This window comes from Sphaeramia orbicularis, chromosome 17 (assembly GCF_902148855.1).
Source record: "Sphaeramia orbicularis chromosome 17, fSphaOr1.1, whole genome shotgun sequence".
Lineage (NCBI taxonomy): Eukaryota > Metazoa > Chordata > Actinopteri > Kurtiformes > Apogonidae > Sphaeramia > Sphaeramia orbicularis.
In genome coordinates this window covers 38,391,094-38,404,814 of record NC_043973.1, presented here as the reverse complement: position 1 = coordinate 38,404,814, position 13,721 = coordinate 38,391,094, and positions in this window count along the sequence as shown.

Here is a 13,721-nt window from a genome sequence, read left to right as displayed (position 1 = left end):
AAGTTATGGACAGATTTTGATGAAATTTTCTGGTCTGCGCCCACCCCCCCCCACCCCCGATCACCACCAAAATTTAATCATTTCTTCCTTATCCCATTTCCAACAAACCCTGAAAATTTCATCAAAATCTGTCCATAACTTTTTGAGTTATGTTGCACACTAACGGACAGACAGACAGACAGACAAACAAACAAACAAACCCTGGCAAAAACATAACCTCCTTGGCGGAGGTAATCACTTGTTATTTGTTAGACAAGAAGGTTTTTTTTTTTTTTGCATATTATCTCCATCAAGTGAGTAATTACTAGCATTAGAATATGTTAAAATGTGAGAAGACATCAGATTAGCAGCATTAAAAAGGTTTTTATTTCATTGTTTTCATATCACTCTCTGATATTAGGTTTTAAACACGTTTCTTTACTTCAAAAATTAAATGCATGGATATTTTTGTAACTCCATAGGAAAAAAAAACTTGATCGCATTGTGTTTTTCATGGCTAAACACTGAAGAAAAAAATCTTGACTAAGGTTCTCATAATTCGTGCATGAAAGGGTTAAAGTTCTGTTGCTGGTCTATAAAGCTTTGAACGGTTTAGGACCAAAATACATCAGTGACCTCCTGACCCAGTATGAATCCACCAGACCCCTCAGGTCATCTGGATCCGGTCTGTTGTCAGTTCCCAGAGTCAGAACCAGACACGGAGAAGCTGCGTTCAGCTTCTATGCTCCGCATGTCTGGAACAAACTTCCAGAAAACCTCAGATCAGCTGAAACACTCAGTTTATTTAAATCCAGGTGAAAGACCCACCTGTTCTCAGCTGCATTTGAATAGAGTTTAGATTCATCAGTTCAGATCTGCACTGTTCCTTTTAAGCTAAAAGATTTATCTGTTTTATCTGCTTGTCTTTTTTATCTGTTTTATCTATTTATCTGATTTTTGTTTGTTTTTCTCATGCCTTCTGCTGTAATGCTTTTAATGTTTTATGTAAAGCACTCTGAATTGTCTTGAATTGTCATCTCGAGATGATCGTTCACGCTTTTGTGTCTTCTGGCTTAGACTACTGCAACAGCCTGTTTACATGCTTAAACAAGAAGGAGCTGGCCCCTCTACAGTTTGTCCAGAACTCTGCTGCCAGGCTTCTGACCCGCACAAACAGGAGAACCCACATCACTCCCATCCTTAAATCTCTCCACTGGCTCCCTGTTTTATATCGTCTTCATTTCAAAATTCTTGTGCTAACTTTCCGGGCCCTACATGGCCAGGCCCCTGCATACATTGCTTCCCTGATCCAGCCCTACAGCTCGACTCGTAGCTTGAGGTCTTCAGGACAGTACCTGCTGATGGTTCCACGCACCTGTTTTAGCACACGCGGTGACAGGTCTTTTAAAGCTGTGGCACCACGTCTATGGAATGACCTGCCTCTACACCTACGGTCCATGGACTCTGTAGAGAGCTTTAAGAAACACCTCAAAACCCTCCTGTTCAAAAAGGCTTTTTAGTTTCCCACCTGACCCAGGACCACCACAAACTGACTACACTCTATGTATTCATCATAAAGTACTCCATGTGCCCCCCCCCAGTCTCTCTATATCTCTATCGCTCTCTCTTTTGTCCTCCTTTACTCTCTCTCTTTAACCCTAACTGGTCAAGGCAGACAGCCATCCTTCAGGAGTCTGGGTCTGCTCCAGGTTTCTGCTGTTAAAGAGAAGTTTTTCCTCGCCACTGTCACCAATCACAAGTGTTTGCTCCTGAAGGATTCTGTTGGGTCTCTGCAAACTTAATTTGATTCTGATTTGAATTGACAAAGCACTTTGTGACTCTGTCTGTGAAAAGTGCTCTATAAATAAAATTTACTTACTTACTTGTACATGAAATGTGCTATAGAAATAAAGCTGCCTTGACTTGCCTTCATGATCAGTACACAGGTTTGGGATTTTAACCCTCACAGACTTGTTTGTTTTTGTTTTATTTCAGTCTGAAGAACAAACTCAGACCACAGATCCATCCAATCCATAGATCCAATTAGGGATGTAACCATTACCGGTATAGCGATAAACCGCGGTAAAATTTCCGACGGTTAGTATTACCGTTTAAATTCTAATTATCATGATAACCGTGTTCGATTACCGCCCTTTGAAAATCACGGTGATACTGCTCATTTCCTGAAGAAGCAGATCACCCTAACATGTTTTCAAATCCTCATTCTTTCAGCATGTGTACATTTGTTCATTAAACAGTTCAGGAAAAATATGATTGTGTTTCACTTTGTGTGTGTACAATAGTGAATATGTATGACATTGTGAATGATTTGATCTGGAAAATGGTCAAACAAACTACACTATGACCTGTCCAACTACTTTTTTTCCCCACTCAAAAAACCACTCAGGAATCAATAGGAGAATTTGATAAGGAATTGGATTGGTAAGCAGAATCGACAATGGCATTGATTTTGATAAAATCTTATTAATTCCCACCACTAGTGCAGATATCTCTTATGGCCATAAGGTGTCATCTTTAATGCAATTTGTATGTTTGATGTTGACATGTTAATATTTGAATGTTTCTGCAACAGAAAGTAGATTGTGCACATTATTTCATGTTTTTTTTTTTTTCAAAATATAACTTGGTTATATTATTTCAGTGTGTGTATAAGTACTTTTTGAACATTTTGAGCACATTTCAACAATACCGCGGTAATAATGATAACCGTGATATGAAATTTTCATATCGTTACATCCCTAGATCCAACAATCACTCCATGAAATTAAAATTTATAATACACACTTCTACATATACTACACATTTATAATACACACTCCTTGCCACCATAGCTCAGAAATACTACTTCACTCCTTCTCTTCAAATCCAAACTCAAAACCCATCTGTTTAGGACCGCTTTCTCTTTGTGACCACAATTGCATTGTCAAATTTTTAAACTGCCTTTTACTTTTTACTCTGTTTTATTGCTTGCTTTATACTCTCCTGTTTTACTGTACAGCAGGGGTCACCAATCCTGGTCCTCGAGGGCCGGTATCCTGCATGTTTTAGATGTTTCCCTCTTCCAGCACACCTCATTATCAGGCTTCTGCAGAGCTTGATGATAGGCTTACCATTTGAATCAGGTGTGTTGGAAGAGGGATACATCTAAAACATGCAGGATTCCAGCCCTCGAAGACCAGGATTGGTGACCCCTGCTGTACAGTGTCCTTGAGTGTCAAGAAAGGCACCTAGAAATAAAATGCATTATTATTATTATTACTTCACTAATTAAATAATAAATTTCTACAGTCAGAAGCTTCCTGCTTATTTTGCCTACCCTTTATACATTATCTTAAAGCACATCCTCTATTTTAACAAAACACAGCATATTCACACCGACAATGAAAAACAATATAAATGCTAAAATAAATATTAAATATTGCATACAAGCTTAAGACTTAAAGTTCATATATCTATTAAGAGTCATATTTATAAATGTTTGACCTAAATGATCTAGAGCAGGGTTTTTCAACTTTGGGGTCGGGAGCCCTCGTGGGGTCACCTGAAATTTCTAGTAATTGATGAAAACAAACACACAAAAAAAAAAAAAACTTGGCGAGTTGAGAGAGATAATCACAATCACAGTCCATAAAAGACATGACAAACTCTGAAACTGCAGCACTGTGGTTCTGTTTATCTTTCAAATGTTCATTGTGGTCAGTTTCAGATGCTGCAGCTCTTTCATAATTCATAGTTTGAGTTCTTGTTTGTTCAGTATTAATTGTCAGCCTTGTAAATCCAAGCTGGACTGACTGTACATATCCTGACCAAGGAAAATAAAATTCTCACTTTGTGCAGTAATCTACACCTTGATTTACTGCCTCTGTCCATAATAATATACATTATATAGACTAAATGCCGTCTAAAATGAACGTTTATTTGCAACGTAGTATATCAAACAATTACATGATCAAAAACAAATTTTAGTAAAAAAAAAAAAGTCTCTCACACCAACTATGAAAAACAATATAAATGCTAAAATAAATACTAAATATTGTATACAAACATAAGACTTAAAGTTCATTTATCTATTAAGAGTCATATTTATAAACATTTGACCTAAATGATCTAGAGGCAACTCGAAGCATCTACTAAACTAAAATAAAACTAAAATTTTTTGTAACTTTTTAATCACTAATCCTATCAATACACGCATGATCAAAATGTTAAGACCGGTTGAAAAATTGCATGAATTTACATTTTGCACTGTTGGACCATAAGAAGGTTCTAAGTAGAGTTTCAAAATGCTAAAAGAAGAAATGGGAGTGAGACAAAATAACAGGATTTGGGTTTTAACCCTCGCAGACCTGTTTGTTATTGTTTTATTTCAGTCTGAAGAACAAATACAGTCCACAGATCCAACAATCACTCCATGAAATGAAAATTTATAATGCACACTTCGATAACTAATTAATTTATACAGTCAGATTGAAGCTTCCTGGTTATTTTGCCTACTCTTCATACCAGTGTTTTTCAACTGCGGGGTCACCTGACATTTTTAGTAATTGATAAAAAAAAAAAAAAAAAAAATTACTATTAAAATATATAGTGAGTTGAGAGAGACAATCACAATACATAAACCTCAACAGCTATGGCATGTTATCAGAGGCCTTGTTTATGTAGCTCAACAATCTGTCCACGTTCAAAGAGAGAAAGCTTTTAGCCTTTACCAACAGGAGGTCATGACAGTGTGAACACCTGAGAGAAAATGACACTGAAGCCGCACAGATTTAGTCTTTTAAAGGCTGTGGTCTTAAACTTCTGATCAGCTTATGAACAGCTTTCATTTTAATGGTTGTTTTCAATAAATTGCTTACTCAGATTTTTTTTCTCAGTCCCATTTCTTCTTTTGCATTTTGAAACTATACTTAGAACCTTCCTAAGATCCAATAGTACAAAATGTAAATTCTTGCAATTTTTCAACTGGTCTTAAAAGTTTGATCAGGAGTGTACATGGAAATAATTCAGCTAAAATGCATTTTCTCAGTTTTTTTATGACAGCTTTAGATATGACCCATTTGGGTGTTCAAAGAGTGAATGTGGAAATACTAGTGTTCTACAACACTGATTCACCAGTAAAACCAATGTAGTATGAAGACAGTGGTTGTAGACACTTGCTTTTATCTTCTTAGAAATATTTTGCGCAAAAAGTCACTTTTTCCCCGCAGCTTTTTTCTGTTTGGATGCAGTAACCTTTGATATAACTCTTCTGAGCTTTTATGAATATCTACATGATCAGTAAATTAAATGAAGAAAAATGTCTGATTTCCATTGAAAAATGCAAAATGCAGAGGGTAATATTTTAAGAAATAGTTACAAATCACTTAGGAAAGGTTAAACGTAAAGAAAATTTATTTGAAAGTCACCACAATCTTATGTCTTTAAGAGTTAATGCAACTAAAGGTGCTGAAATTCACAATGGATGAATACAAATGTCAACAGCACAAATAAGTGGCAAATATTTATTAGAACAAAGGAACAAAGCAATTCAAATGCAAAGAACTTAAACTCTTAAACTTCTCTAACAGGTGAACAGGCTGCTTCTGTGCACATTCTTCCAATAAGTGACAGCAAAAGGTGATCCAAACATGTAGAACGCAAAGTAAAAACACCCATATGTTTTACACCAAATGTAACAAAAAGCAGAATCATAGCGCAGAGACATCCACGGCTCCAGTCAAGCCACTTTCTTGGCATTTTCCCTGCACCAGGTGAAATGTTTCAGCAGATGTACAGTTCAGGTTTCCGCCGCTGACACGAACGCTTTCAGCTGATGTGAAATTCAGAAGGTATCAGCGTATAGCGGCGGGGGAGGAAGAAGTTCCATCTCCGAGAAGTCAACTTCCTGTTCGCTGTCACACGGAGCAATGAGACATCGTTGAGTCCTGCTCCCACTTCATGAATTTCAAGAATGTTAAAGAACCTGAATCTCGACTGTACGGATGAGTTTATATACACCGGGTTGATGACATTCAGACTCAGTTTTTCACACTCCAGAACATTTTAATCCAGTGTTTTTCAACCTTGGGGTCGGGACCCCATGTGTGGTTACCTGGAATTCAAATGGGGTCGCCTGAAATTTCTAGTAATTGATAAAAATAAAAACTTACAAATAAAAAATATATATGGTGAGTTGAGAGAGACGATCCCAATCCATAAAAGACATGACAAACTGTGAAGCTGAAACTGCAGCACTGTGGTTCTGTTTATCTGTCAAATGTTCATTGTGGTCGGTTTCAGATGCTGCAGCTCTTTCATAATTCATAGTTTGAGTTCTTGTTTGTTCAGTATTAATTGTCAGCCTTGTAAATCCAAGCTGGACTGACTGTACATATCCTGACCAAGGAAAATAAAATTCTCACTTTGTGCAGTAATCTACACCTGGCTTTTCTGCCTCCGCCCATAATAATATACATTACATAGACTAAATGTCGTCTAAAATGAATGTTATAGCAAACTATTACATGATCAAAAACAAATTAATTTTAGCAAAAAAAAAAAGTCTCTGTTTTAAATGTCTGGAGTTGCATGAAATTTGTGATGTTAAAATGGGGTCACAAGCCAAAAAAGGTTGGGAACCACTGTTTAAATCCCATACATCCTTGATGTTAGTTCCCGGCTATTTTATTTCAATGCAGAATTTAAGAATATTAATTTAATTTTGGCATGGAACTCTAATAAAAGACAGAAGACTGCAATCTTCAGGTACAAACAGGTCCCAGTCTTCAAGTCTTTCATGCCTGAGGCTGTTGTATTGAATAGATTCCTTTGTGGGAAGCCCAGTAAAGCATTTAGTTTTGTAACAATCGCACAACATCTGCGATCGTCTTTAGTTCTTATCCATAGAGGATTAAATTACGACTCCACATAATTACCTCTAAAACTAACAAGACGATTGTCTGATAAGACAAGTGACAGTTTGAGGTGTTGTTACAGACATTTACAGCAGCTGTACGTCTGTCATGTAGCTCTGCAAATTTGCATTTTCATGTCTTTAGCATCCAAAATTGAAAATAACCCCAAGTCAGACATGTTAGACAAGTATGCTCAACTGAACCACAATAGTAACTGTTGTAAATCTTAGGAGAACGTTGGGTGACATCAGAGAAACAACACCATTGATTAGCTGCTATGTTTTCAACAAAGTGGAATCTATTATCATGAGTGAGTGAGTTTATTTATGAATTATCGAAATATCCAAATGACATGTTCAAGTGTAAACATTTCATCATGATCATGGATGCTGTCTGTCCATATGTGATGTTTGTTTGCATCCCTGTCTGTGATTATGTGTTGATGTATTCTGTGTGATTATATTGTATGTGCTGCTTTAAATATGTTTGGATTATATGTGCTGTCTCTGCATGACTGTACTGATGTTTCACTAGTCGCTTTTCTATTGACCCTCAAATTGCGCAAATATAACTTGCGCATAAAAATTTACCTGATGGAAAAACGACAATTGTGCCCAAAGTCTCATTTTTCGATTAAAAGTTTTTGCGCTGGCTAGAGGTGGTTTTTTGGGTGTAGCGCAAATGGTATATAACGCAAAACTGCAATGGAAAGACTTTTTTTTTTGCAACTAGAGTCAGGTGAATTAAAAAAAAACAGATGTTGACGGATGTTACAACAAGCAAAGAAGAAGAAGAAACATGTCGCGGTATGTGTGGACACACCAGGAAACCCAATCATTTTTTAATTTAGTACAAGGTAGAGGGGTAATATATAATAATAATGAATATATCTGTAAATCAACACCATATTTATGTTCATCGCCATGTTTATGGAATGACTTCTTGTGCCATCTCGCGATAATAAATAAACAAATCTTCGGATTTGTGATTTAATGAGAAACCGACATTATGCACTTCCGTTTTTTCGACATTTAGTAAATATCGGTAAAGTTTTGCACAGATGTCCAATGGAAAAGCGACTACTGTTCTCTTTTTTCTCTTTATTGATTCATCTTGTCTTTTAGCTGTCTTAACTCTCTTTTTTAATTAATGTGCTGTAATATTTACTTTTTTAGGGTCCCTATTGTCATCAGGTCAGGGACTACAGCAGGATACTGGCCATGTTGGCTAAAGCTTCCCCTTTTTACTGTTATTGATCCAGTTAATTAATTGGAATTGTCCACAATATAATTAACTAAATTTATTTCCAACATGGCTCCCAGATAGCGGTTACCCTGTGCCATAAAATAGTCCTAACCTGACTTTTAAAGGCCCTTCATTTGAATAATGTGGGTCATTCCACAACAAGGCACTAGTGCAATTAAAGGAACTTCTGACCACATTATTACATTATAACTACATTTAGCCCTGGTGTTATTTTTATGCAGAGTATTGACCACTGACATCTGAGAACATGGGCAGCGAGAAGAGAACCACTTGATAATATTGCACACATGATGTATGATATGGTGTGTTCACAGTGTATTTACATGACCTGTAATCTTATACAATGTTCTGACATAATTATTACTGGGAGACAGTTGAAAGTGTTCTTGCGTCTGCAGTTTAGGACCTCTCAAAAAAATGTGTGTTCCACAATAAGGAACCACATTCTTCTGTAGAAACATAGTACACAGACACCACAGGACTTTCATTTTCAACATTTTTTGGAAGATTTAGTGCCAAACAGCAACCTTTGACCCCTCATATGGGGTCTCAGTGTGACCTGTATTAACATTTTTTAATTAGCTGACATCAGGGTTTCTGCAGGTATCAGCAAATTTATTTTAATGCTTTAAATGCCCTTTTGAATGCCACTTTTAACAAATTTAATGCCCCTGTCAAACTGCAGGTACAGTTATATATGCCCTGATCACTACTGGTACCACTGTTGCCTTCACACCCCACATGAAAATTATTAAAATGTTTATATAATCAAAATAAATGTTTTTCCCCATCAAGTGCATTTAATTTTTTAATGCCTCTGGACATCAAATTTAACGCTTTTTAATGTCATTTAAGGTCTTCATTTTTGCTAAATCTATTTAATGACCTCTAATGCTTTTTAATGACCCACGGAAACCCTAGACATTACTCGGTGGTGTTTAACATGACACTGTTAGTTAATTTTAGGAACTTTCAGCCCTTGTTATTCTCCAGCTCCGCCCTCTCATCCAAACATGGCCACTCGTTCCTAAAAAAACAACACGGCCACAGCATAGACAGTGATGTCATCCACTGTTTATATTATACAGTTTATGATTCTGCTGCGCGAGTGACTGGCGCACATCATAAAACTGATGATGTCATGACAAAGTAGAGCTGTGTGGACAGTCTGAAACTTCCTCTGAAAACGTCAACATAAGTAGCTAAAACTCGGATGCACATGGATCTTGGGAGTGTGAAAATGATCCTATGTATATGTCCAAAATGGTAACAACATGGCTTAAGGCCAGTAAAGTAAATACGGAGCGCCATCACAAAGCCCTGACCTTAATCCAATAGAACATTTGTGAGATGAACTGAAAAAAAATCAGGTTCATGCAGAAGATCACAAACCTGACTCAAATTCTGCCGCGAGGAATGGGCCAAAACTCCTGCAGAGTGTTGTGCAAAGCTTGTGGAAGGCAACCCCGAAGCATCCGATTCAAGTTACACAGTGTAGTATAAAGGCGATAGTGCTAAAAATTTACAGCGAGTGTGTATGTGTCGGCAAACTTTTGACCCTCGGAGAATGTGATGAAATAAATAAAGGTTGAAATAAAAAAATTCTGTCTGCTATTCTGTGATTCCAACATCTTCAAAATAAAGAATCTGGGCTAAGAGAGCGAACAGACTAGTAAAAAACTGAGTCTGAATGCAGCATTTGTATATGTATTCTCCTTGTCAGTAATTATGAGGAGCTGCCTGCCAGTGAAAATAAAGATCAGAGAATCGCGCTTCACTTCCTGATAAGAAGGGAACACTTACGGATATGGAGGCTCCTCAACAGCACACAACAAGCCTGAAAAAGACAAGCAGATATGAATGTCACTTAACACAAGCAGCGTCATCTCTGATCTGTCCAACACCATGTCTCCAGGTTACTCTGAACAGATAAACGTTCCTCACAAGTTCTTTCTATAAGAGATCAATCTCCGCCCTGTGTTGGACTGAAGTGACCTTAAAGTGATGTGAAACCTCTTTATTTTACTTCGTTTCAACAGTATCGGTGAGAGTGACATAAGTGGTGACAACGGTGGAGTCATGCAAAAGAAAGGTCAACTCAGTCCACTTACTGGGCGGTTCAGCGCTTAGTAGGGGGGAACAAAACAACATGAGAAAGTACTGTTTAGATTCTCAGTTGATGAGTTGAACAACATTAGAGCAACAATATAAGACAGCTGTTTATGATTATTTAGAATTCGTACTTTGTGGGGGTTGCTCCTCCGCTCTCACTGAACTCTTCCTCATTGTGTTGAAAGAAGATGGTTAGTTTCTGCAGGGCCTCATGTCTGGTCCTAGAAGGTGAGTACAAGAAATGGAAGCCGTTAAAAAGGTTAGACTAGTGTTACTTTTATCAGTATATTACATTATTCATACTAACACTCCTTTAGATTTATGTGACCACTAGAGGGAGTAGTGAGCCACTCTGTTGGTGTCCTATAGTGAAGATAAAGTGATAAAAGCTAGAAGCTGTGTTGCTGTTTTCACCACTGGACACAGCTCTAAATGAAAATAATCTATATTATAAAAGCCAAGTGGCCTCTGTGTACATGTATGTTTGTCTCAGGATTCACACAAAATCCGTAAAGAGCTGACTGCTGCAGTTTGGCATACTTACGTATTTTTATTCAGACTAGCGAAAACGGCAAGTTGACAGGACCAATATTTTGGGAGATATTAGTAAATTTGGAATACAATAGAATTAAAATCACGTTGCTATACCGAAATGCTTTGGCGGTGACTGCTGGGCAAATGCAGTACAGCATGCACGAATACACAACAGCATAAAAACTACCACATCTAGAACCTGTGGATCCCCATGGGTCAAAGCACAAGTGGAGTTTTATACTGAAATGGCAGTGTTTCTTCTACAGTGAGTTTGATTATGAGTCTTGTGAAGGTATAAAGTTATTATGTGATGTTATTAACTTTGCTAAGTTGCCGTTTGTTGATATATGGTTCAGACTAAACGGTGACAGTTCTGACCTTGTTTGGACGATTCTGAACAGATCTTTAGTGCAACTATTTACAACACAAACCTGTCTAAAACCAGAGCTGTGCTAACAGAGTTATAATGTAAACTATCAGCTGATGCAGCACAAAATCATAAGAGTGTGTTATTTTGTCCAAGTGTAAAAATAAGCATCTGTGAGTTTTTGAAGAAGAAAACTTGATGATACCATAATCCAGATGTGTGGAAACAATGAGCTTTATACTTCAGTCACTGAGTGTTAGAGTCTGTGGATACATAGAGTTGATTCGTTGGTAGTTTTAGTCCTAAGTGTGCACTGGTTTGTGACATTCTCCTGCTGTGGAGAGTTTAGCATATCAGTACTACATACAGTCGTGGAAAAAATTATTAGACCATCAAAAGTCATCAAAAACAACGGTTATGCAATCAAGTACTAACTCCTGTGTGTATCATGTGACTAAAACAAACAGAAAAGAAAACATGAAATACGTAAAAGCACTGTTTTTGGTAGTAAAATGCCATAGATATTGATGTAAGAACTGAAGTGATTTTGGTTATTATCAAGAACACCATGGACAATGGATAGATATCAGCTCTGAAATTAAACTATGAGCTATTTTTGTTGTTATCATTATATTTGTCCCAAAAAATGTACCTTTAATTGTACCAGGCATTAAAATGAACAAGAAATTGAAGAAAACAAGGGTGGTCTAATACTTTTTCCAAGACTGTAGAGCCTCTTTAAGGTGTGGCAACCTTCCAAATTTGTCACACTCAACAGGTTTTAATCAAGAGCTAAATTCAGTCACATTTAAAGCATTTTAAAGCCCTGACTGCCAGGTGTCAGTGTTGAAACTTACTGTGTGTGCAGGTCGTCGAGGTTGGCATCGCCCAGAGTGTGCTGGGTGCTGACATGACCACATGCTGTCAGAGGTTGGTGGGCGAAGAGGGGGATGGGGCGAGTTATGTAAAGGTAGCGAGACAGAAGAAGGAGGAAGTAAGGAAACTACACAGTAAAATTACACTTCAAAGCCATGTTAAAGTCTGCCATGTCGACACGTAGCATAAAACAACCACAGGCGCTGCTTGTATTTCTCTTTAATGGAAGAAAGCCGTTCTCGTGTGTTAACTTCAAAAAAGAACCGGATATAAAATGTACTTACATATCTCTGGCGTTGGAGCAGTTTGTTGAGGAAAGCCACTATAGAGGAAAAAGGAAAAATACTGTGTCACATACGTTTAATCACATCTTTCAAGTGGGTATTTAATGAAAAGTAGGGGTTTAAATGTACTCTTCTGTTGTTGATGGTTTCTGTCACTCCACTATAGAAGGACACTGTGAACATTCAGCCACTTATGACCACAATAGAAGAGCGTAAACATGTCAGGCTTACTGGCTTTCATTGGAGGGTGAGAGGGTTTCATCTTCACAGGCCCACTCCTCACTGTCATCTGTGACTACAGGAAAAACAAATTAGTTTGATTAATCACAGTGTTCATGCTGATGAGAGATGTTTGGCAGAGGGACAGCGAAAACCCTCGGCTTACACGGAATTCCTTTACAATCATAAAATAGCACATGGCTGTCAGGTCCACATATGGCAGCTTGATAAGTTATTCAGACCAGGCACAGTATGATATGATTGAAGGCAAACTATGTGTGTGCGCCGTCAGTCAGCGACCCGTACGTCATATCGAACAGATGACTGTGTAAGTTATCTATTCGCGAGGCCATAGCGTTTTCTGAAATAATAGAGTACATGATGCAAAGTAAGTTGTGGAGCTTCATGTCTGAGCGCACACTTTCCAATCTGTTTCAGTAAGTATTACAGACGAAGGATGCTCTAACACATCCAGATGTACTCTCCTGTATGCATGTTTTTCTTACCCACAGTTCTCTGCGCACCGGAAAATATGTCCTACTAAGTGAACAAATAGAAAGTCTTGCCCTTTCCAGTGTGAACTATGGGACCTAACTTTACACCATTTACACATATGATGTCATTTTACAAGTCAAGACAGTCACTGTTTGTGGCAAAGATGTGAAAGAAACATCTAGTTTTTTGTGAAAAAGTTCAGTGGACTTCTCTGAGATCTTTTGTCACCAACACCAAAACGATTTACTACATAAAACATTCAGCATATTTGACTTAATTCTTTGAAAATGATGTGAAAAAGTATTAAAAGTGGTGAAAATCATGGATGGAGACTCTTACAATTATGACTTTTAAATGCATAGTCTTTTCAGTGTAATACTTGTTTTACAACAAACAAATTTGCAAATTTCTTGACATGTAAAGTTATATTTGAAACTGACAAACATCATATATATAAATGATGGAACAATTCAAACTGGATCAAAAAAGTCCTTGTCTCTTATCAGTCTGTAATTTTTTCATATTATTATTATTATTATTTTTTTTTCAAAACGCAGTCCATGGCTGTGAGAACAGTCAGAAGGGGCGGGACTTTAGCTCTGTACACAGGTAAAGAAAGTATTACAATCATGAACTAATACATATATAGAACAAAAAGAGGGTAATAAAATAAAT